This window comes from Leptodactylus fuscus, chromosome 1, assembly GCF_031893055.1.
Source record: "Leptodactylus fuscus isolate aLepFus1 chromosome 1, aLepFus1.hap2, whole genome shotgun sequence".
In the NCBI taxonomy this organism is placed as follows: Eukaryota; Metazoa; Chordata; class Amphibia; order Anura; family Leptodactylidae; genus Leptodactylus; species Leptodactylus fuscus.
The window spans coordinates 25,641,537-25,665,149 of NC_134265.1; the positions used below are offsets into that span (position 1 = coordinate 25,641,537).

Sequence of the window (23,613 nt, forward strand, 5' to 3'; positions counted from 1 at the left end):
AATTCAATAGTGGCAGTGGCTTTTGCGTAATAGTGAGACCACCTCTCATAATGGCGACGGTGGTCTTACTATCTTCTTTCCCTGTGCTATGATATATTGATGTCATAGCACAGGGACAGTGAAAAAAATTGGTTGCAGTGGGTGAAACTTTGTCACATTTTGTAAGAGACTAGAGCGATGCTTTATTGGTAACAATAGGTTAGTCTCAAAATGTAACATATCATAAAATAACTTTCCATTAGTACAGGTGACTATAAGAAACTTTGTAATATATCTTATTAAAGAAATCTGTTTATTTCTCCAATTATCAGTCTGACTTTCTTTTCACATAGAAGTCTATGGAGAGGGGAGGAAGAAGAGGAGGCTACTGGAAAAAGCGCACAAATAGCTGCAACTGCTGCACTCTGCTCTTCTGACACTAGTTTATCTTATGTCTGGTTCACATCCGCGTTTGTTAATCCGTTCAGGGTGTTGGCATGGGGAATGGAATACTGAACGCATTGGCAAGCGGAGAGCTTATGAGAGCACACGGACCCCATAGACTATAATGCGGTCCGTGTGCTTTCTGCACGGAACATGCGGACGGAAAAGTACTTCATGATCAACTTTCATGGCCGCATAACTCATGCGGACACCACGTGGAAAGCACTCAGACCCCATTATAGTCTATGGGGTCCATGTGCTTCCACTGCTCACCAATTGTCAATGCATTCGGTATTCTGTTCGGAGGGTCCCCACGTGGACTCCCTGAATGGAATACCAAACGCAGGTATTAAAGATAAGACTCTATAACTGCATAGAATGTGGCAATAAATCAGTTCACAGCCTCCTCCTCCCCCCTAACCTCTCCATAGACTTCTGTGTGTGTGAGCCTACATACATTAGGATGCTATAGAGATAAACAGCCTGTGTGAAGATTAAGAGGAATAGAGCAGTGTAATAAGTGGAGAAGGAAACAGATTCTGTTACTAAGATACATTACAAGGTTTCTTATATGCGCCTGTACTATACATATATGGAAAGTTATCATATAATTGGAGTTCCACTTTAAACTAAAGTCTGCTGGGGTGCATAGATGAACCTAGCTGAACCACAGGGGCAAAGACACGGCTCACCCGCAGAACTGCACATTCCTGACATGTGGAATGTTTATCCAGCTGTATATAGAATTATTCTGATCACATGACCCCGGGGTGTTCCTTATATGATCCTGACCGCAATCACTACTAAGCCCTGACTATCTCAGGCACGACACCCGGCCGCTCACATGGACAGCACCAGGAACAATCCAAAATCCTATATGTTGTGCTTGGACTCACATCAAGTAGTTTTGAAAGTTTAAAAAAAAATTAAGCAGAATATTTTACTGCATTTCAAAAATTTAAAAAATGCATTGGAAATTGTAGGTGTGAATTCACTCCTAGAGGATGGGCGGCATGGACATATGTCTGCAGTATCAGACTGTCAGGTCTGTTTGTAATCATGTATTAAAGGGGATGTCCGGGACCGTTACCTTTACTGGCGCCCGCGTCTCAGCTGTGTAACATTTCTGTGTAGGCGCGCGTACCCACCGCCAGGTCAAGACCATTTTCCCCCCTTCAAATTCCTGTCATGTGTGCCCCCCTTTTTCCTGCTCGCCCCCGTCCTCCAACCCCAAACTCCTCTCACACGGGCACTCCTCTTGCATGCCTCTGTGCACCCGTGCGGCCCCCCTCAAACTCCTCTCCTGCGGCCCCTACTCCCTCGCGGCTCCCCCATACGCCTGTCCAACGCCCACCTCCGCCCACGCACCCCTATGTGCCCCCTCTGAACTCCTCCTGCTGCGCGGAGCTTGGGTCCCCCCCAGGCATCCAAAACCCACCTCCCACGCCCCCCACCTACAGCGCGGGGCCCCAGGCGGGCCCCCACACCCGCACCCAACAGTTCCCGCATGGTATTCACCGAGCCAGCACACCCGATAGACGTGGCATGGCCCGCACAGTGAAGCTGGACGTCGGCGTCTCAGCAGTGCTGCGGTTAGCCGCCATGTTCTCCAGCTCGCACACTGTCTCTCACGCCGCACACAAAGTGCTGCGAACCTATCGGCCGCCGGCTGAGGGACCTTGCATGACGTCATCTTAGGTCCTTAAGCGTAGCCGGTGCATACGTTCGGCAGCCGCGGTCGGGAATTCCGTGGATTTAGTGTCTTCGCAAGTAGCCTATGTTTCCTTCCAGGTGACCATCTAGGTATGTACGGAATTTCAGCCTAATCCATTCAGCCGTTTTGGCGTGATTGAGGAACAAACATCCAAACACACAAACTTTCACATTATTATTAGGATAGGATTAGGAATAGGATAGGATAGGATATTAGGATTAGGATCTAGTTAAAGGGGCTAGTTTGAATTTTTAGATTTTTTTTATCTATAATTTTAAAATGTAATTTTTTAAGAATATTTTTTATTTTTAGACCTATTTATATTTAGATTATTTTAGAACATTTTGATATTGTATGAACTGATTGTTCATACAATATACTGCAATACTACTACATTACAATATGTTATAAGATTCCGTTCCTCTATTACACGTTGTCCATATCACCAATCGATCAATCCAACCTAACATCCCAATCCTACAACAGGAATCATTGAATTTCTGACCATCCCTTTAACTTTCCCCTGTATTTAGAGAGTAGGTTTCCCTTTAAGACTTAGAAATCCGGAACGTTTCTGTTTTCAATAAAGCGCTGAGCCAGGATTATTTGAGAAATGAATACATTCAGATAAATCTCTTTATTTCAAGGAGATATTCGTAAAAGAGAAAACCTGATCTGGTGACAGTGTGAGAACGCCAAGGAGGACTTGGAACGGGGAGATCTTGGGCGGCGGTGTACTTGTCAAAACGGAAGTTTTAGTAAGGAGATTTTTCATTTTTCTATTGGCTTTGGACATTGTCTGACATAAGTGTGACTCGTGAGTGAATCTTTGTAGGATTCAATGGCAATGTTCAGACTTCTGAAATCAATGGCATACTCATGAATAGAATATATGGCTGCCATGGGGTCCAAAGAGGACTGTGGCCCAGTGGTCCAATGACCCAGTCCTGGTTGTCCCCGTCCTCTTTGGGTGATGAAAACCTATGCAGGTCTCTACAACTCCAGCAACAAGGAAAGGGAGATGGAAATGAGCCAAAGAAGGAAATAAACACCAAGCCCTTCAGGCACTGGTGGCAAAATTTGGCACCATAACGGGGGATCCTATTTGATGTTTTGCTATGAGGTTCCCTATATATACTCACACCACAATAATGAGGCAGTGTAGGACTTCTTGAGAGTCATTTGCACACACTGATTTTTGGAAATTTTTGAAAATTTTACCTGGAGTTCCTGTACATGATGAACCGGGGTCACTGTGTTTTTGTATCTTCTGGGCTCCAATGTAACATATGTAACATCCTATCCTACTAATATTATACATATGAAAGTTTGGATATTTGTGTGTTTGTTCCTCAATGACGCAAAAACGGGTGAACGGATTTGAATGAAATTTGGCACATAGATAGATTGTAACCTCCATTAAAATATAGGCTACTTTTATCCCAGTAAATGACATAGTTTCATGACAGTTATGAATTTATGTTCACATACTATATTAAACAGCTCTTAGCAGCAGTCTTATCTCAGCCAGGGCTGTCATCTCTCTGTGTGTACACACACTAATCCTCAGTGTGTAGACACCTTTGCATATTATCTGATCTGCTCCAGTGCTGACAAACATGGCCAAACACCTTTAATCCAAATTGGCAGTTTGCCAATTTTTAACATGCCTGGAAAAAGAGAATCTAATTTTGTTGCAAACAACGACAGCTATGAAGGAAGCCAGAAGTCACAGAGTTCTTCTCAAGCGCAGCTGAGGGGGATCATCGACGTCAACAACATGCTCATTATATGGATTCCCACCGAGGTGCTGAGATACCAGAACAATCACAGGCACAGTGCAAGAACCAAGTTCAGCGGCAGGCCAGCTTGAGAGCTGCCGAAATGCTGGAGCATGTGGGTCGTCAAGACCAACAGCACACTCATTCTATGGCCTCCCAGTGAGCTGTTGAGATGCCAGAACAATCACGGGCACAGCACCAGGAACAAGCTAAGCGGCAGCCCAGGTTGACAGCTATCGAAACGCCAGAGCAGGTGGATCATCAACACCAACAACACGCTCATTATATGATGTTCCAGCGAGGTGCTGAGATGCCGGAACAATCACAGGCACAGTGCAAGAAACAAGTTCAGCGGCAGGCCAGCTTGAGAGCTGCCAAAACGCCGGAGCATGCGGATCATCAATGCCAAGAACACGCTCATTAATATGGTGTCCCAGCCAGCTGCTGAGATGCCAGAACAATCACAAGCAAGGTGTGAGGAACAAGTTCAGCAGCAGGACAGCTTAACAGCTGCCAAAATGCTGGAGCAGGCAAACCATCGACGGCAGCAATTTGCTAAATATAACCAGATCATTGACGCCAACAACCCGCAGACGAACTCGCGGGCAGAGACTAGTATGTATGTAACAATTGGCTCCTTTTTATGCCATAGGTTGACCTTTGGGACCCTTGAGGTTCTAGTCCCTGCACGGCCCTGGATGAGGCTAAATTCATAGGACCAAAACCCAAAAGCATCCTGCCAAATTTGTCAGCTGAAAGTGACAGGATGTTGCAGGATATATGAAGGGTTTTGGCCATATGTGCTTGGCCACCCCTTGGCCTCGATGTATGCCATTACTCTGGCCATGCAGGGTGAACCATAAAGGTAACAAATTGCCCATTCTTGTCAATACGCACTAAAATTCTTGGATAAAGAACGCTCCATTTAAAAATGAAAAAAAAAAAATTGCCCTTTAACACCTTCTTTTGGCGTTCTTTGTTTTCATCTTAACATTCATAACTTTTTTATTATTTGCTTATCAAAATTGGCATAAAAAATGGAGAAGTTGCTCTCAGTTGCCAGCCAAATTTTTGCACACCCTTTGGAAAAAGAATAAAGAAAACAATCCGGGGATTTTATGGACAACTGCTGTACTTGTCTTACATAATAACATCAGAACTTGACATTGGGGTTTCCCACTGTTACGTTGGATTCATACGGATACGTGGCATAACTTTACATCACAATCCAGGGCATAGTACTCGTCTTTTGTGCAAATTTTTATATGGTTTTACTTGAGATTTCCGGAAGATTTCATGTTTTGCATTGCATCAAATCCACTTCATGGAAGACACACAGATTTGTCAGTAACATAACATTATGATACGTGTGAATCCAGCCGAACATGGTTTGAATGAGCGGGAAGTCTCGAGCCATGGACGCTACAGCCGAATCAGCTATACAATCTGCAATAAGATCGAGCAGGACGCAATTTTTTTCAGGGTCCTACTCCGATCTCAGCCTTCCATTGGGTGGAATCGTCCTCAAAATCAGAGGCAGATACCGTCCTTTGAACGGGCCCTTATACTCTGGGGCCTGAAGAGACTCCATCAACTTTGGTGGATTTGTCAGAGGCAAAACCAAAAATTTGCAAACCTTAATTTAAAAATATTTTTTGTAACAATCCCAATTCATCTCTAACAGGCACCATTGTTATAGCTATGCTTTGCTTCACCAAGGACATCAATTCAGCTACCCTTATATCTAAATATCCCGTCCAGTGTCTCGTTGGCACCCACCTGACAACATGGGTTGCCGAATCACCCCCAAGAACATCCATCCTGCCATGGTCGAAGAGGAATAGGAGATGGACATCCGCCCGAATCCTCTTCATTTTACTCCTTTCCTTGAGGCAGGGTATCATTTTTGCCAGATGAATTAGCGGGAAGTCTCGAGTCATCGACTCTGCAGCTGAATCAGCAATAAGATTGAGCAGGACGCAATTTTTTTCAGGGTCCTGCTCCGATCTCTGCCTTCCATTGGGTGGAATTTCCTGCTTATTTTGGGGTGGAATCTGCCTCAAAATCAGAGGCAGATATCGTTCTGTGAACGGGCCCTTATACTCTGGGGCCTGAAGAGACTCCATCAACTTTGGTGGATTTGTCAGAGGCAAACCCAAAAATTTGCAAACCTTAATTTTTAACAAAATTTGTAACAATCCCTGTTTGCTGGTCCACTCATCTCTAGCAGGCACCATTGTTATAGCTAAGCTTTGCTTCACCAAGGACATCGATTCAGCTACCCTTATCTAAATACCCCGTCCAGTGTCTCGTTGGCGCCCACCTGGCATCTTGTACATGGGCACCTTTCCTGTAAGTCCCCTCTAACCACTAATAATAAGCCATCCACTCTTTGTCAATGGTTAATCCAGTTGTCTCTGGCAGGTGTCTTCCTGCAGCCGCACATTCACCTTGCAGCTGCACACTCCTCATCACTATCTCTAGGTTACATGCCTACCGACCAGCCCATGTCTTCTCAATGAGCTTGGCGATGACAAGGAATCTTTTTGCAACTTTTCTTTCTTCCTCATACTCATATTTTTCTTTAAATTGACATTAAAAGGCATTAAATAATCTTACATTACTTAACTGAGATTACAATTACATTCCTGATCCAGACCTGACCTCTGTAACTCTCCGTAGAGCCAAGCCAAAATTCCTGGCTCCCTGGCACTGAAGTCTCTCGACAGACACCAGGGGTAGGAGTATATACAGAGAACCTTAAAAGCTTTTTTGAAATGAAATAATATGTCGGTATATTATGTGTGAAGGATGAATTCTAGAGGGGATTGACAAGGTTTCCTCCATTTCCTGTTATACGGATTACTTACAAGGACCGGCGTCCAAGCCCTCGCCAGTTCTGTTCTTTACAGAGCACATCTGTGGGGTTTAGGTTATGGGGTTACTCAATTAAATATTTATATGAAACATTCTCTGATTCGAGATATTCTCTACTCCATGTCCGTCCTGATCCTAAAAAGCGGAAAAGACCATCGCACCCGTTTTAAGGGCCTAGGATGATGAAGTGTGTGCGCATCACGTCGGGGCGTATAGGTGGGTCATACAAGTTCAGTTGATGATAGGTTCTGGTGACATTCTATGAGGAGTAGGGTTGAGCGATCGTGTTCAGAAAAGATCGGATTCCGATCAGCGATCGAGAAAATTTCACGATCGCAATCGGAATTCCGAACACGATCTTTCACAGTGGGATTGAGATCGGTACGATTTCCCACAATGCTTTGCTTAGCCTTCACACTGAGTATATAGTGTATACTCAGTATGAAGGCTCCGCTGCGGTTCCATAGGAATGAATGGAAGAAGCCGGCACACAGCCTTAACCCCCTGCGCGCCGGCTGCCTCCATTCATTCTAATGGGAGACTAAAGTAACATCTCTAGTATCTACTTACCTCCAGAGATGGCTGCTCTGCTGCTCCGGTGTCCTTCTTCGCCTCACTGCCGCTCCACGCTGCTCTTCCCGCCTCACTGCCCCGCCTCCCAGGTTAGTGTTTAAAGAGCTAGGAAGGCGGGGCTTGTGACTTAGGAGAGTGTGGGCGGGTACAGGGCGGGGAGACATGACGTCTCCCCTCCCAGTACCCGCCCACACTCTCCTAACCCGCCCACACTCTCCTAACCTGGGAGGCAGGGGGCAGCGAGGCAAGAAGAGCAGCGTGGAGCGGCAGCGAGGCAAAGAAGAACACCGGAGCAGCGGAGCAGCCATCTCTGGAGGTAAGTGGATCACTGGGGGGCACAATTTCCATTGGTGGGCTTGTGGTGCTTGGGTTCAGCACTGACTATGGAAGAGGTTCCAGAGGTCCATCATGAAGCACAAAGACTTCTTTGTTCAGGGATTTAGTAAGGTTGGGTTCACATCTGTGCCGGAGGATAGCAGAAAATTGGCAGGGAGCACAACCATCAGACACCGCGCGGACCCCATTATAGTCAATGGGGTCTGCCAGTGTCTATAGGTAACAACGGCTTCACCAGTCTGGCTCTCAGTCATTCACGATCACCTGGAGGACTCTAATGATGGAGACCACAACGCTAGTGTGAAGCATTAGGGTTACTGTTCTTGATGTCCTCATGACATTTCAAAAAGATTACCTAATGGGTTGTCCAGCTACTAGGGTTGAACGATCGTGTTCGGAAAAAATTGGATTCTGATCGGCGATCGAGAAAAATTCACGATCGCGATCGGAATCCCGAACACGATCTTTTTAGGTGGGATCGAGATCGGTGATCATTTCCCACAATGCTTTGCTAGCTAGTCTCCCATTCATTCTAATGGGAGACTAGCTAACATCTCTAGTAGCTACTTACCTGGAGAGATGGCTGGTCCGGTGCCCGGTCTTCTCGTTCTTCTTTGCCTCGCTGTCCCCTGCCTCCCAGGTTAGGAGAGTGTGGGCGGGTACTGGGAGGGGAGACGTCACGGCTCCCCGCCCTGTTCCCATCCACACTCTCCTAAGCTACAAGCCCCGCCTTCCTAGCTCTTTAAACACTAACCTGGGAGGCGGGGGCAGCGAGGCAAAGAAGACTGAGAACACTGAGCACCGGACCAGCCATCTCTGCAGGTAAGTGGACACCAGGGGGACTAAGTAGCCAGAGGATTAAAAAAAATTCACTACACAGGGTGGATTCTAACAATTAAAGCGTTCAATTGTTAGATTCCATGCTGTATAGTGAATAGGATTGCTTTCAAAATACGATCTCCGATTAGTAAGAAAATCCCATTGACTTGCATTGGGATCGGAATTGGGATCGAGATCGGGTTCGAATGAAAAATGATCGGAAATCGGATTTCAAAATCGATCCTGAAAAGTCAAGATCAGCTCAACCCTACCAACTACCTAAAAATGGTGGGTGCACAACTGATGTGTGGGATTAACATGACCACAACTCAGGATCCTACCAAGTCTCTAATGGGTGTTCTTCTCCCAGAAGACGTCTTAGTCGCTGTTTGGGTGGTTTCGCGAACCAGTCCAATAACAAATGAGTGTACTTTGAACCATATAAACAAGTACGAGACGTCTTTCCAGAAATTGTAACGTTACCCTGCACTGGATGTTGACTGTGACAAAGACCAGTGACCGATACCTGATTACGGAACATGTGCTGCCGCAACGACTGAAACATTAATGCTTCTGTATACTATAAACATGACAGATATGAATTTGCAGTCATTTCCTGCATGATCCGAAGGTCAACGTTACTATGTAAGTACGAGGGGAGGATTAAGGACGGTCTACGGCCAGAAGGTCCGCCATCTGTTTCCGAGAGAAGGCCGTCTCGATTGTGACAAAATTTCCAGCGGGAGTGTCAGCTGCTATTAGCTAAGACTGTAAGAGATCTCGGCGGATTTTATTCATAGGCAACAATAACATAGTAACACGATAACAAGAGCCGGGTAATTCTAGAGGTAAACTTGTGACCCACACGTAAGACTGAAAAATGATCCGTGTTACTGGCGAGGGCGATGTGTCAAGCAGGATGTCAAATAGTCAATATGTATCGCTCATGTATACTGATTAGCACATATTGTACAGCTCATTGTGCCGTATACAGACCCTACCCGATCCCCTTATATAACACTATTCATACTTGTTTATAGCACTGCTTCTGTGGGTCTGTCTCAAACAACAGACAACTAAAGAATCAGGGCCTTTGCAAATGTATCATTTTTAGATATTGGGGGCTTACAAATTTCAGAATTTTGCATTTAATGGAGTTGCCACATCAATAATTATTACATTCTTTGTTGAGATAAAAATGTAGACTATTTACCATTTGCATACGGTTACAAATGATGCAGTAAGAATATGGCGCCACCTGGTGTTTACTGTACATAGCAATGTGTATGTCCACCTAATGAGCTGAGTGCTGGTGGACACACGTGCTCAATCACTCTCCCCATGGCAGGTGTCTGGGCGACCAAATAGACCTATAGCTGCTTGGGTGTGCTGGGACATGTAGTTGTTCAACAGTAGAAGAGCCACAGTATGGAGATCCCTGCTATATGAACAGTAAATCTCCTATTCTTGCACTATTTTATGTCAATACAACTGACAGTTGTTCACTTGGCAGCCGCTCCATTCTCTAAAACAGGGGCATAACTTGAGAGGGTGCAGGGGGTATAAGCATTGTTCACAGTGGTCTCCTCTGCCACTGGGTCCATAACCCTGGGGGTCCATACGATATCTTCAGCCACGCCTCCTTTCAAGCGATGTCCTCGGGTCCCATCTAACTAGCAAACTGGCATTGATAAAAAATGGCGCGGGCGCATGCGCAGTAGCAGTAGTAGAAGCAGCATGCCATTCTTTTTTATCAATGCCAGTTCGCTAGTTAGACAGGACCCGAGGACATCGCTGGAAGAGGAGGCGTGGCTGAAGATGACGTCGGACCCTGAATGCCCGCCCCCCCCCCCCCCCCCCCCGTGCACGTTCGGTAAGTTGAACATATTCTATTTTAGGGTTTTATTTTAAAACGGGGGGGGGGGGGGGTAGTTTAATATAACTTTACCGGTGCCTGAATAGCCTTAAAGGCTATTCACGCATACGTGGGGCTCTGTCAGCATAATTTTGCTGATAGAGCCCCTTTAAGCCTTTAGTTACACCACTGGATACAACCACAATCTACTGTGTTATAAGCAGTGATTCTAAGCTGAATGGATGGGCAGGACTGACATGTACATTGGCATTGCATGTACAGTATGGGAATTAAAGGGGATCTTCACCAACTCCAACTCTTTATATCCCACAATAGGTGCCGAGCCCCTGATCCTGGCACAGGTGGAATTTTTTCTCTAGCTCCTACCATTCCTCAGCAATAATTTCTATAAGTTTCAGCACAATTATACTCTACACTGTTAGGTGGGCGGTCCTAGACTTTCTCCTCCAGCCTAGGGCCGCCCACCTGACACTTCACATCAGGCACTGAAACTTACAACACTGATTGCTCAGGAACAGTGAGGGCTAGAAAAAAAATTCCAACTGTGCCGGTATCGGTGGAGCGGTGCCTATAAAAGGATACAATGTGTGGGGGAGATGGTGGGGGTCCTCTTTAATGCTACCCATGGGGCCCCTTGATTGTATATTAAAATGTAAGCTTAAAATCTAGACTCCTGTCTGATCCAACCACGGGCTTAACATATGACGTCTGTCACCAATTAGGTTGAAGTCCATTTGCTCTGGTAGTAACAAATAAACCGTAATATCATTTATTTTCCAGCCCCTCAACAAGAAGAAGATGGAAAACCCAAATTGTTTCTGTCTAAACACTTGTAACGTGCGAGGACACAGCTGACTTCTGTCTACAAGCAGAGATAAGTTGATACCTCGTATCCTTAAAACATACTAAAGTAGCCGAGAGAATACACCGCCCAACCTCCGCATGATAAATGGGGCTATTTACAGCGACTTCCATCCATTACATTGTAATTCTGTTTTAGTTATGGCGGGCCCTTAAAAGAAAAGTTAAATTGCAGACGGCAGCTGTCCGAGCTCAGGGGACACATTAGACCAGAGCTGAACATCAAGTGAAATGTCCGCTCTGCACACACCCTACGGCTTTCATTGCTGTAACTGTATAGCGAGAACAAACATCCAAGTTTATCGGAGGTCTGCCACGTCCAGTAGCGCTGGCTGTTCTCTTCAATTTACCACTGACATTTCCTAATGGAGAGAAAGTGGTCGGGGACCATTCATTAGCAGCTGTGTGTACGGGCCTGTCACCATCTGCTGGGCGCTACCCATTAAAAGGGCATCTATCAAGGGGTGTCCTTCTAGTGTACAAATAGCAGATCCACAAGGACGGCCGGTCATTCGTCTTGTCAGCAATGTTACAGAGCAGGCTATCCGGCAAGTCTCATGCGGCGCCGCAGCCAATACAGAAGTGCTAGCATTTCGTATATATATATATATATATATATATATATATATATATATATATATATATATATATATATATATATATATATATATATATATATACACCATATATACTCGAGTATAAGCCGAATTTTTCAGCTCAGTTTTTGTGCTGAAAAATCCCCCTCGGCTTATACTCGAGTTAGAAATAAAAATAATTATTTTTTTATTTTATTATTATTATTTTTTTTTTAGAAGGGGAGTCTATGACCAGCCGCAATGTTAATTATATACAAGAAGGATTTAAAGCTGTGGACTCACCAATACATACGAGTCCCAAGGTGTGCACGATCACATAGATCCCGAGTCCAAGAGGGTCCGGCTTTCAGTCTGAACAATATGATAAAGTTGATCCGCAACGTCCACGGCTCGTTTTTTAATAAAAGTTAACTTTTAATGGTTCGTTTAAAAACATATCAGCAGACAAAAAAGAAAAACATACTTCACGAACAGACAAGGACAAAAAAGAAGAAATCACATGCCCATGGCAATAAAAAACCCATGGGCATGTGATTTCTTCTTTTTTGTCCTTGTCTGTTCGTGAAGTATGTTTTTCTTTTTTGTCTGCTGATATGTTTTTAAACGAACCATTAAAAGTTAACTTTTATTAAAAAACGAGCCGTGGACGTTGCGGATCAACTTTATCATATTGTTCAGACCGCAATGTTAATGTATAGAATCTCCCATAAAATAGTGCAAAAAAAATAAATAAAAAGATTAAAAAAAAATAAAAGTTGTAAATCCCTCCTTTCCCTAGAATATATATAAGAGTAGAAAATGACTGTGACACACAAACACATTAGGTATCCCTGTGTCTGACAGTGCCCGGTCTACTGAATATAGGGGATCTGCAGCGCTCCTGTTCCATCAGGAAGGGGTTAATAGGAGCACTGCAGATAATCTATATACAGCCAGGTTGAACTCCAAGTGGGGGGAAAAAAAACTCAGTCCTCTGGCTCAGGGAAGGGGCAGATAGAAAACCAAAACACCCCTCCCCTTCCCCAGCACCAGCAGCTACTGCAACCAAAAACTCCGACTATTTTAATTTTTGAAATTTTCCAGTAGCTGCTGCATTTCCCGCCCCTCCCCTCGGCTTATACTCAAGTCAATAAGTTTTCCCAGTTTTTTGTGGTAAAATTAGGGGCCTCGGCTTATATTCGGGTCGGCTTATACTCGAGTATATACGGTATGTTTGTGTCATCCATCGCTGACCTAAAACCAGAGATATTGCAAAGTAAGAACAAGGGTTGAGCCGATCTTAAGATTTCAGGATCAATTTTAAAATCTGATTTCCGATCATTTTCCATCCGATCCCAATCCTGATCGGGAAATTTGCTCAATCGCCGATCGGGATCCAATCTTTCCCGAACCCGATCGCTCAACCCTAATTGTATATTATATATATGGTAGGGTTGAGCCGATCTTGAGATCTCAAAATCCGATTTTCACTCATTTTCCAGCCGATCGCGATCGTGAAATTTGGTCGATCGCCGATCCGATCTTTTCCGATCCCGATCATTCAACCCTAGTAAGAACGCTTTCAGATATAGAGGGGTTAATAGGTTATTTTTGTCAATTACCAAAATAAAAAGAATTTAGAAAAGAGAAATGTAAATCCCATCGATATTTGGTGTAACCTTTGTCTTTTAGAGGAGGAGTCCTGGAATTGATGACAATCCCCATCGAGCCCTGATATTAACATTATCCAATCTGTCTGGGATGACATGTAAAGAGATGGATTGGAGGAAGCCTACATCAACAGGAGATCTGTGCTTAGTTCTCCAAGATGGCGGCAACAACCTCCCTGTCGAGTCCTGCCAAAAACTGTCTGCAAGTACCGAGAAGAACTGATGGAAGGCAAAGGGAAAAGGTCACACCGAATATTGATTGGTAGGGGATTATGGATTGGTTTGTGTAGACTGGTAGTTGGACTGGCGTTCACAGATGGTAGCACCGGAGATAGTCCAGCGTTGCACTTTGGCTAACTTCCATTGAAATGAATGGATGGAGGAAACAACTCCCTTGTTCTCCTGACTGGTGGGGGTCTGAGCTTTTGGACCCCCATTGATCTGCAGGCTTTGGAAAGTTGATGACTTGTTGACATGAGAAAATCCCTCTAAGTAGTTAAAGTCCTTGACACGCTATTATGACAAGTTGTCTAAAGGGTTAATCTATGCAGCCTGTATATATTTCCCATTGCATGTACTGTTAGCACAACATCATGTCTTACATGGACACACGAGAAAGGATGTGCGGCTTGAAGAACAAGGCAGAATCAAAGGAAAATACTAAAGATGGACAAAACTCTTAAGGTTTGTTTGGAATACACGTGGCTCAGGTCCCCGATTCATTTTGGATTGAACATAGACCCTGAAGTGACGTCATGATACTCAGCAAGCCCATGTGACCCCTATAACCCAACCACAGGCCTTAGTGGTGACCACATGAGACCAAGAGACCACAAGGGAGTCCAATAGAGATGAGGTGAGAATACATTTTTTGGCTTTTTTTTCACGTCCCCAGGTCCTCCCCCTATTATACTCCCAAGGTATAATAATTTACCACTATGCACGTCAAGGTATCATTTTAGTTTGTCCGAGACGAATTGCCAATCGAACAATTTGGAATATTAGGGTTGACCCTGGCTCGCCCATCTCTAAAAAAAACCTTATGTAATTTTCTGATGACACATTTCCTTTAAGAAGTCTCTAGTAACACGAGGACCCCTTGTCTACAACATAAGATGATGCAGAGGAAGGAGTAACAGAAGGAGCGGGACGACACACATGTGGTCACACTGACTCACTCCTGCCCGGCTACGCTAAATCTAGTCTTACATTTACACATCTTAACTTCAAAGCAAACCTTGTAATTTGTTTTCCTTACGGCTTAGTGTTTAAAGGCCAACCCGTTCCCGGAGATTTATGGGGCGGCTACTCATTGTCAAGCATATAAATAGATCCAAAACAAGAACACAACCAGCAACCAAAGGACATTCAAGATGTAGGAAAAAGCCAACATCTGCTTCAACCAGTGTCCAGGTAGAGGACAGTCATAATTCTAAACAGGTTCACATACGTAGAAGTATTCTAGATCCCTCTGATGGTTTCTACAGTCCGTCTGACTGGCCGACTACCCGTATCTACATCACATGTGATGCGATACTTAGTCATTGATTTTCCACCTGTTCTAAATGGAAAAGTTGTGGATTTCACATTGATCAATGGAGGAAGGTGGCCTTTGTTTCAAGAAGTGGGCTCCAGATGGATTTTCAATAAGTTCTTGATATCAAAACTTCTCCAGATGACTACCTCATTGAGAAGACCACCCTTGTTCTAGACCTAGATTTTTTTCCTCTTATATACTATGCATATTCGGCATCCATCATTGGGAGGACTTCTTCTCCTGGTGGCCATTTAATTATCTCAGGAGCTTCTAGTGATGTTTGCATAAAACCATCTCTAGTTTTTACAGAACACAAGACATAGGACGTCCAGAGAGCTCTGGTCCAATGGGTGAGACTGTTTTGTTCATGGGGGAGGTCAGTGGAGAATGGCCTAAAGTTGACCGGAAGGCAACAGAACATCAGATAACCATAGGCTACACTGGTGGTCTACATCTGTGAACATGACACCACGTTCCCCACCTCTAGCTATATGCAAAAAAAACCTGATGTTTCAGTTGCCATAAGCTCCTCAAAATTCAAAAATGTTGCCTGGTTTTAGGTCTAATGTTTATGACAAGTTAAGGAACACCAAACCTTTCTGCAAACAAGTGAATCCAAACACTCCATTAACTGGGAACCACAATGAGGGGGACATTATACTGTGGGAACCACAATGAGGGGGACATTATATTGTGGGAACCACAATGAGGGGGGCATTATACTATGGGAACCACAATGAAGGGGACATTATACTGTGGGAACCACAATGAAGGGGGCATTATACTGTGGAAACCACAACAAGAGGGACATTATACTGTGGTAACCACAATGAGGTGGACATTATATTGTGGGAACCACAATGAGGAGGACATTATACTGTGGGAACCACAATGAAGGGGGCATTATACTGTGGAAACCACGACGAGGGGAACATTATAATGTGGGAACCACAATGAAGGGGGACATTATACTGTGGGAACCACAATGAAGGGGGACATTATACTGTGGGAACCACAATGAGGGGGACTTATACTGTGGAAACCACAACAAGAGGGGGCATTATACTATGGGAACCACAATGAAGGGGGAATTATACTGTGGAAACCACAACGAGAGGGACATTATACTATGAGAACCACAATGAGGGGGACATTATACTGTGGGAACCACAATGAAGGGGACATTGTACTGTGGGAACCACAATGAGGGGGACATTATACTGTGAGTTCCAAAATGAGTGGGACATTAAGAAGTACAATGGGACATCATACTGTATGGGGAGCACAAGGAGGTGTGGTACCATGTCAGGGCCATTACAATTTGGGGGCACAAAGGAACATGGCTGGGAACAGGTGGCAAGAAAGTGGAGCATGGTTGGCGATGGAGGTATGTCATACAATACCTAAATTTGTTCCTGTGTGCTGTGCATGACACAAATTTTATCCCTCATTTAGAGTCGCACTCCAGTGTAAAATAATGTCACTCATGTCCATACCTAACTCGTCCAACCCAAAACTAATCAAGGACCCAAGAAACCTGAACCCAAAACTCACTCAATCTTGGGAGGATCATCCACCTCTAGCGCTGACATTTTGAAGCCTCTGCATTCGCGGTATCTGCGTCTAGAACAAATTCTATAGACTATGGGGAAGCAAATACATCAGTTTCGAAGGTATTGTTGCATTGAACAAGATTCTGGAAAGATCTGGAGAGTAAGTGACTTCCGGCATGTCCGGGATATAAATCCATCCGAGGACTAACAAGATGTAAAACAAGAAGACAAAAAAACGATTAAAAAAAGACTTCTCCTGTAAGGTGGACGCTGTGGACTTCTCTTCCGTCACCGGTCTATGTTTTTGTGTTTTCTTGATATATTACGACCACTGAATTCTTCTTTTTTTTTTTTAGCTTTTGTTACATTTCATCAGCATTTTAGAAGGGATGTTTCCTCCAGATGGTTACGCGGCCCTTCTACTGCCCTTAACATGCCCAGCAGATGTTTGTCTGTACATTTCAATTCTCAGACATATTAGCATTGCTGAGATGCATGACAGACTGCCAAAAACGGGAATATTTGTGTTATTGTAAGGTCAGTTTATGTCTTTGATATTACATTCAGTTATCACTATAGATCCACTGTAGTATACTCGGAATCACAAGGCTGTAGATAGTGCATGCGGGGCAAAGGGAAGGATGATTTGCTATGGTGTATTGTGTGACATTGGTGGCAGCACTGACAGGCACAGGTGACAGCTATGAAATAAAGAGCTATAGGTCAGTGGTGACAGGTAGAGGTGACAGTGGTGGAAGGCACAGGGGACAGATACAGGTGTCAGGCACAGGGGACAAGCACAGGGGACAGGTAGAGGTGACAGTGGTGGCAGGCACAGGTGACAACTATGCGATAAAGAGCTATATGTCAGTGGTGACAGGTACATGTGACATGTAGAGGTGACAGTGGTGACAGGTGAAGGTGACAGTAGTGGCAGGTGACAGGTACAGGTGACAGTGGTGGCAGGCACAGGGGACAGGTACAGGTGAAAGGAACAGGTGACAGGCACAGGTGACAGTGGTGGCAGGCACAGGGGACAGGTACAGGTGACAGGTAGTGGTTATAGACACAGGTGACAGCTATGAGATAAAAAGCTATATGTCAGTGGTGACAGGTACATGTGACATGTAGAGGTGACAGTGGTGACAGGTACAGGTGACAGTAGTAGCAGGTGACAGGTACAGGTGACAGTGGTGACAGGTACAGGTGACAGTGGTAACAGGCAGAGGTGACAGGTAGAGATGACAGTGTTGGCAGGCACAGGTGACAGGTACAGGTGACAGTGTTGGCAGGCACAGGTGACAGGTACAGGTGACAGTGTTGGCAGGCACAGGTGACAGGTACAGGTGACAGTGTTGGCAGGCACAGGTGACAGGCACAGGTAACAGGTAGAGGTGACAGTGTTGGCAGGCACAGGTGACAGGCACAGGTGACAGTGTTGGCAGGCACAGGTACAGGTGACAGATACAGGTGACAGTGTCGGTAGGCACAGGTGACAGGTAGAGGTGACAGTGTTGGCAGGCACAGGTACAGGTGACAGGCACAGGTGACAGTGCTGGCAGGCACAGGTGACAGGTACATGTGACATGTAGAGGTGACAGTGGTGACAGGTACAGGTGACAGGCACAGGTGACAGTGCTGGCAGGCACAGGTGACAGGTACAGGTGACATGTAGAGGTGACAGTGGTGACAGGTACAGGTGACAGGTACAGGTGACAAAGCTGGCAGGCACAGGTGACAGGTACAGGTGACAGGCATGTTTTAGTCATTTACAGTAGCACACACATTTCTAGAATGAAGTCGGCCTGCGGTCTAGAATCCCGGGTTAGGATGATATTCACACACTTGTGTTAGTCATTGCTGTGTCTATGATTCTTGCACAATGCACATTCCAAGTCCGTACACAACGATGTTTACAGCACAGTCTGAACCTGCGCACACCAATATCCATCACTGACAAGGAAAGTATTTCCCCAAGAACTTTGTGTCAGCAAAATCAAGTAAGCACCAAAAGTTCAGCCATGGCTGACATTAGTTATAAAGCGTCCTCCAGAAATAGAACAAAGACCGAAGAATCAGCGATGACGGGAATAATAACATTAGAAAGCAAAAGTATAAAGACGGGAAGTTCCTGTAATCTGGAATCCAGTGAGATAGGCCGGAACGTAGGCCTGATATAGAAGTGCAAGATTGTCTGATGACAGCAAAGGCTACATGTTATATCATCTAGACCTATGTAATCCAGCTCCTATATAATCCAGCCATATAGATCAGCAGTTAATTTGGGGCCAAAAAAATCCTTTAAAGGGGTCTTTGGAGCATCAATGGTGTCTCTTGTGTGATGGATCTAGCACGGCTTCATGGCTTTGGTCCAGAAGAGGAGAATAAAACCACATCTGTAGTGTACTGTGCAAACTATTTTCTTTATACCCCGCCCATTTATGTAGGACACACCACAAACAGTATATACAGTACATACGACAACCTCCAGCAGACCGCCAAATGGTAGACCCCAGGCCGGATCCTACTGTACAGTAAGAAATATACAGTAAGATTCTTGGCAAAGGTCCTACCTAGTCTTGGTTACCTATGGCATCTTAAAGAAGGGGTGCCAACGAATTACCCAACCTGCTGCACGACTTCATAAGTTGCAGAAGACTGGGAGACTTCACAAGTTGCAGAAGACTCGGAGTCATCAAAAGTTGCAGAAGACTCGGAGACTTCACAAGTTGCACAGGACTCAGAGGCTTCACAAGTTGCACAGGACTCAAGACTTCACAAGTTGCACAGGACTCGGAGACTTCACAAGTTGCAGAAGACTCGGAATCATCACAAGTTGCACAGGACTCAGAGACTTCACAAGTTGCACAGGACTCAAGACTTCACAAGTTGCACAGGTCTCAGAGACTTCACAAGTTGCACAGGACTCAAGACTTCACAAGTTGCACAGGACTCGGAGACTTCACAAGTTGCAGAAGACTCGGAATCATCACAAGTTGCACAGGACTCAGAGACTTCACAAGTTGCACAGGACTCAGAGACTTCACAAGTTGCACAGGACTCAGAGACTTCACAAGTTGCACAGGACTCAGAGACTTCACAAGTTGCCCAAGACTGGGAGACTTCACAAGTTGCAGAAGACTCGGAATCATCACAAGTTGCACAGGACTCGGAGACTTCACAAGTTGCAGAAGACTCGGAATCATCACAAGTTGCAGAAGACTCGGAATCATCACAAGTTGCACAGGACTCGGAGACTTCACAAGTTGCACAGGGCTCAGAGACTTCACAAGTTGCCCAAGACTGGGAGACTTCACAAGTTGCACAAGTCTGGGAGACTGAGGGAGCGGGTTCAGTGTATTAAGGTGAATGTGGGCACAGTTTATGAGGGCGTTAATGGAAGCTGAGCAGGCATCTTGGACACGGGCTCCTCGGGGGCTATTTGCCTCAGGATATTTGGAATACACACAGAGATTTATTCTATGGGCCACACAGAGTTATTTCGCTTTCCCTCGGCCGCGGCCGCTGGATATATTACACATGCCTCTCCAGTTCTTGACTTTGTCTGTCATTCGGACATCTCCGTCCAAACTTCTGCTTATATTACAGCACAACATACAAAACACGTAGGAGAGAAATGTATAAACCACAGAATCCTGAACGTTACAAGTATCTCCACCAGAGGCCTACAGACCTGTACTGGGATATTCAGGGGCCCATCCCGCAAACTGATCCCCAATATACTTACACGGGGAGATGAATATTAGTGTAATATTCACAGGTGACGCTAGGTTCACACCAGCGTCTGGACTCCATTATCAGGTTTCCATCTTCAGCATGCAGAAGACGGAAACCTGTCATGCCGAATCTGACCGTGAGCGCCGGTGAGCGTTTTGAGCTCTCCGCGGCGAAACCGTTTTTTTTAAACCGGACACAGAGTACTGCATGTCCGACTGTGTGTCTGGTATTATAAAAAACGGTTTCGCCGTGGAGAGCATAAAAGGCTCACTGGCGCTCACGGGCGGAAACCTGCAGAACGGAGTCCCGAGCGCAGATGTGAACGAGCCCTGAGTTTTTTGTTGTGCTCATTCCTGGGAAAGTGAAGTGACAAAATGTCCATTACAGAAATAATACTAATACTAAGGAAATATCGCCATATAGAGATCAAAGTAAAAGTGCAATACAATGCACACATGATAATACTTTACCTTACACTATTGTGATATAGTACAAGTGCAAGAAAATACTGCCATACTATGCACAAATTATAGTACTATACAATGGAAAAATAATTACTTACAGGTCCTAAAAAATATTATCATATAATATCAGATACCAATACCCAACACATAACCAATCACTGGCCTCAACAGTCATATGTACCGGTGATGTCACTATTGATACGTCACAAGTACCCAACATATAACCAATCACTGGCCTCAGCAGTCACATGTACCGGTGATGTCAATGTTGATATTTCACCAGTACCCAACATGTAGCCAATCACTGGCCTCAGGAGTCACATGCACCGGTGATGTCACTGTTAAAGCATCACCAGTACTCAACATGTAACCAACCACCTGCCTCAGCAGTCACATGCACCGGTGATGTCACTTCTGATAAGTCACCAGTACCCAACATGTAGCCAATCACTGGCCTCAGCAGTCACATGTACCGGTGATGTCACTGTTGATAGGTCACCAGTACCCAACATGTAACCAATCACTGGTCTCAGCAGTTACCTGTACCAGTGATGTCACTGCTGATAAGTCACCAGTACCCAACATGTAACCAATCACTGGCCTCAGAAGTCACATGTACCAGTGATGTCACTGTTGATACGTCACCAGTACCCAACATGTAACCAATCACTGGTCTCAGCAGTCACATGCACCGGTGATGTCACTGTTGATATATCACCAGTACCCAACATGTAACCAATCATGGGCCTCAGGAGTCACATGTACCGGTGATGTCACTGTTAAAGCATCACCAGTACTCAACATGTAACCAACCACCTGCCTCAGCAGTCACATGCACCGGTGATGTCACTGTTGATAGGTCACCAGTACCCAACATGTAGCCAATCACTGGCCTCAGCAGTCACATGTACCGGTGATGTCACTGCTGATAAGTCACCAGTACCCAACATGTAACCAATCACTGGCCTCAGAAGTCACATGTACCAGTGATGTCACTGTTGATACGTCACCAGTACCCAACATGTAACCAATCACTGGTCTCAGCAGTCACATGTACCGGTGATGTCACTGTTGATATATCATTTGCAGAACATAATACATTTGTAAAAAAAAAAAAAAAAAATTAGAAAATATGAAATTTAAAAAAAATTTCACAAAAATGTATAAAAAAATAAAACAAGCAATTTTCTGTAGTTATATTCCCTTTAAATATGAACACCCAAGTACAGGCCGAGCCTTGTGTGTAGAGCGTCCGCATCCTCTTTCTACATATACAGACCCTATCCAGAGTAAATTGGCAGTGAGCGAAATGTTTTTTATCATTCATGCTCAAAGAATTTCCAAAGATACACATTGGAAAGCTCGTGCTTACTCAGATTACCAAAAATTATAAATCACAAGCAGAAAATTTTCATTGAACTAGACGTCAACTTGGCTGTCTCCTTGAAGGAAATGGACATGTACTTAGTCTGGCAGCTGGAGGGGCCTGCAGGATGCTTACCAGAGAATGTGGATTCATTCCCCGCAGGGTCCGCTTGGAATGAAGAGCTGGTTAAACCGAATCTCTTGGAGTAGAGGGAAGAATCGAGGGAGACATTATGAATCACTACACGGTTGCAACAAGACTTGAGTTTTCACTACTATGTGTAAAAATAGTTGAGTCGGCTCATCCAACCATTAAAATACGTTGTCCCAATGGCGCCCCCATGTAACGTCCCTCTGGCAGGTCCGAGGTGAAGCATCCACATAGTTGGCTAATAACCCTTTCACGTCTCTGCCTGCCAACAGAAGATTTGCTTAATCTTCCGCTGATGCACAGACCAGGCGAGAACCTGCTTCGGTCCTTACTTAATTTTCTGGGATTTTCTGACCTTTGATTTAAAGGGGTTGTCCAGTTCAGGAAAACTATTTTCTTATACACTTTTAATATGAAAGTCCTCACTTCTGGAGATACGTTACAAAGAGCGTCACTCTACCTGGAGGACCTGTCTTGTCCTGAATACAGAAAACCCAATTTGGGCACTGTGCAATGCTTCGTTTCGCCTGTGGGGGCACTGTGGAGAAATTCATCAGTTATTCCTAGGTTTCCCCATAGCTGATTGCTAGGAGGTCCAAGTATGAGAACTTCCGACAAGTAAGGATTGTCCAAATCTATCAGGGACAAGGGGGAATTCATTTAAAATGGTCTGCTCAAAAGTAATGTATGCTTGGTTGAGTATTAAATTGGTGAAGTTTGTGATGTGGGATCACTAGTGGTGAAGTCTGTGATTTGGGGTTTCTAGAATTAAAGAGGACCTTTCATTAATAGAAGTCATTTCACTGATTCCTGCACAGTTGGAATTTTTTCTCTAGTTCTCACCCTTCCTGAGCAATCAATGCACTTAGCTAGACTATCTACTGTCAGGTGGGCGGGACTAGACTACCTAGTTCAACACAGGACTGCCCTTGTGGAAGAAGAGAGTATATTATGTGCTTAAGCTGACAGGATCTATTGTCAGGTGGGTGGCCCTAGACCAGGGGTGCCCAATACGTCGATCGCGATGTACCGGTCGATCGCAAAGGATGTATGGGTCAATTGCGGGATGCAGCCAGGGATCCCCGGTGTCTGCTTGTTCACCGTGCAAGCTGAGAGTCGACTCTCAGCCTGCGCTGTGAACAAGCACTCTGGACACTTGCAGGCCGGGCAGCAGCAACTCCGGGGGATGACGCTGCTCTTTGGGATGGAGGGAGCCGGGGTTCTGCTTGTTCACAGCGCAGGCTGAGAGTCATCTCCGGACACTGGCAGGCGGGGCTGCCGCAGCCCCAGCCTACCAGTG

At 45.0% G+C, this 23,613-nt stretch overlaps 1 protein-coding gene and 1 long non-coding RNA gene across 2 annotated transcripts in view; one reads left to right on the forward strand and one right to left on the reverse strand.

The window, feature by feature from the left end:
• The window catches only part of CCBE1 (collagen and calcium binding EGF domains 1), a 281,966-nt gene that overhangs the window by 133,301 nt on the left and 125,052 nt on the right, over positions 1–23,613 (reverse strand). The window lies entirely within an intron of this gene.
• Positions 17,570–18,303, forward strand: LOC142191838 (uncharacterized). The gene is made up of 3 exons (XR_012714985.1): positions 17,570–17,635; positions 17,675–17,702; positions 18,247–18,303. It is a non-coding gene; the product is annotated as an uncharacterized LOC142191838 (long non-coding RNA).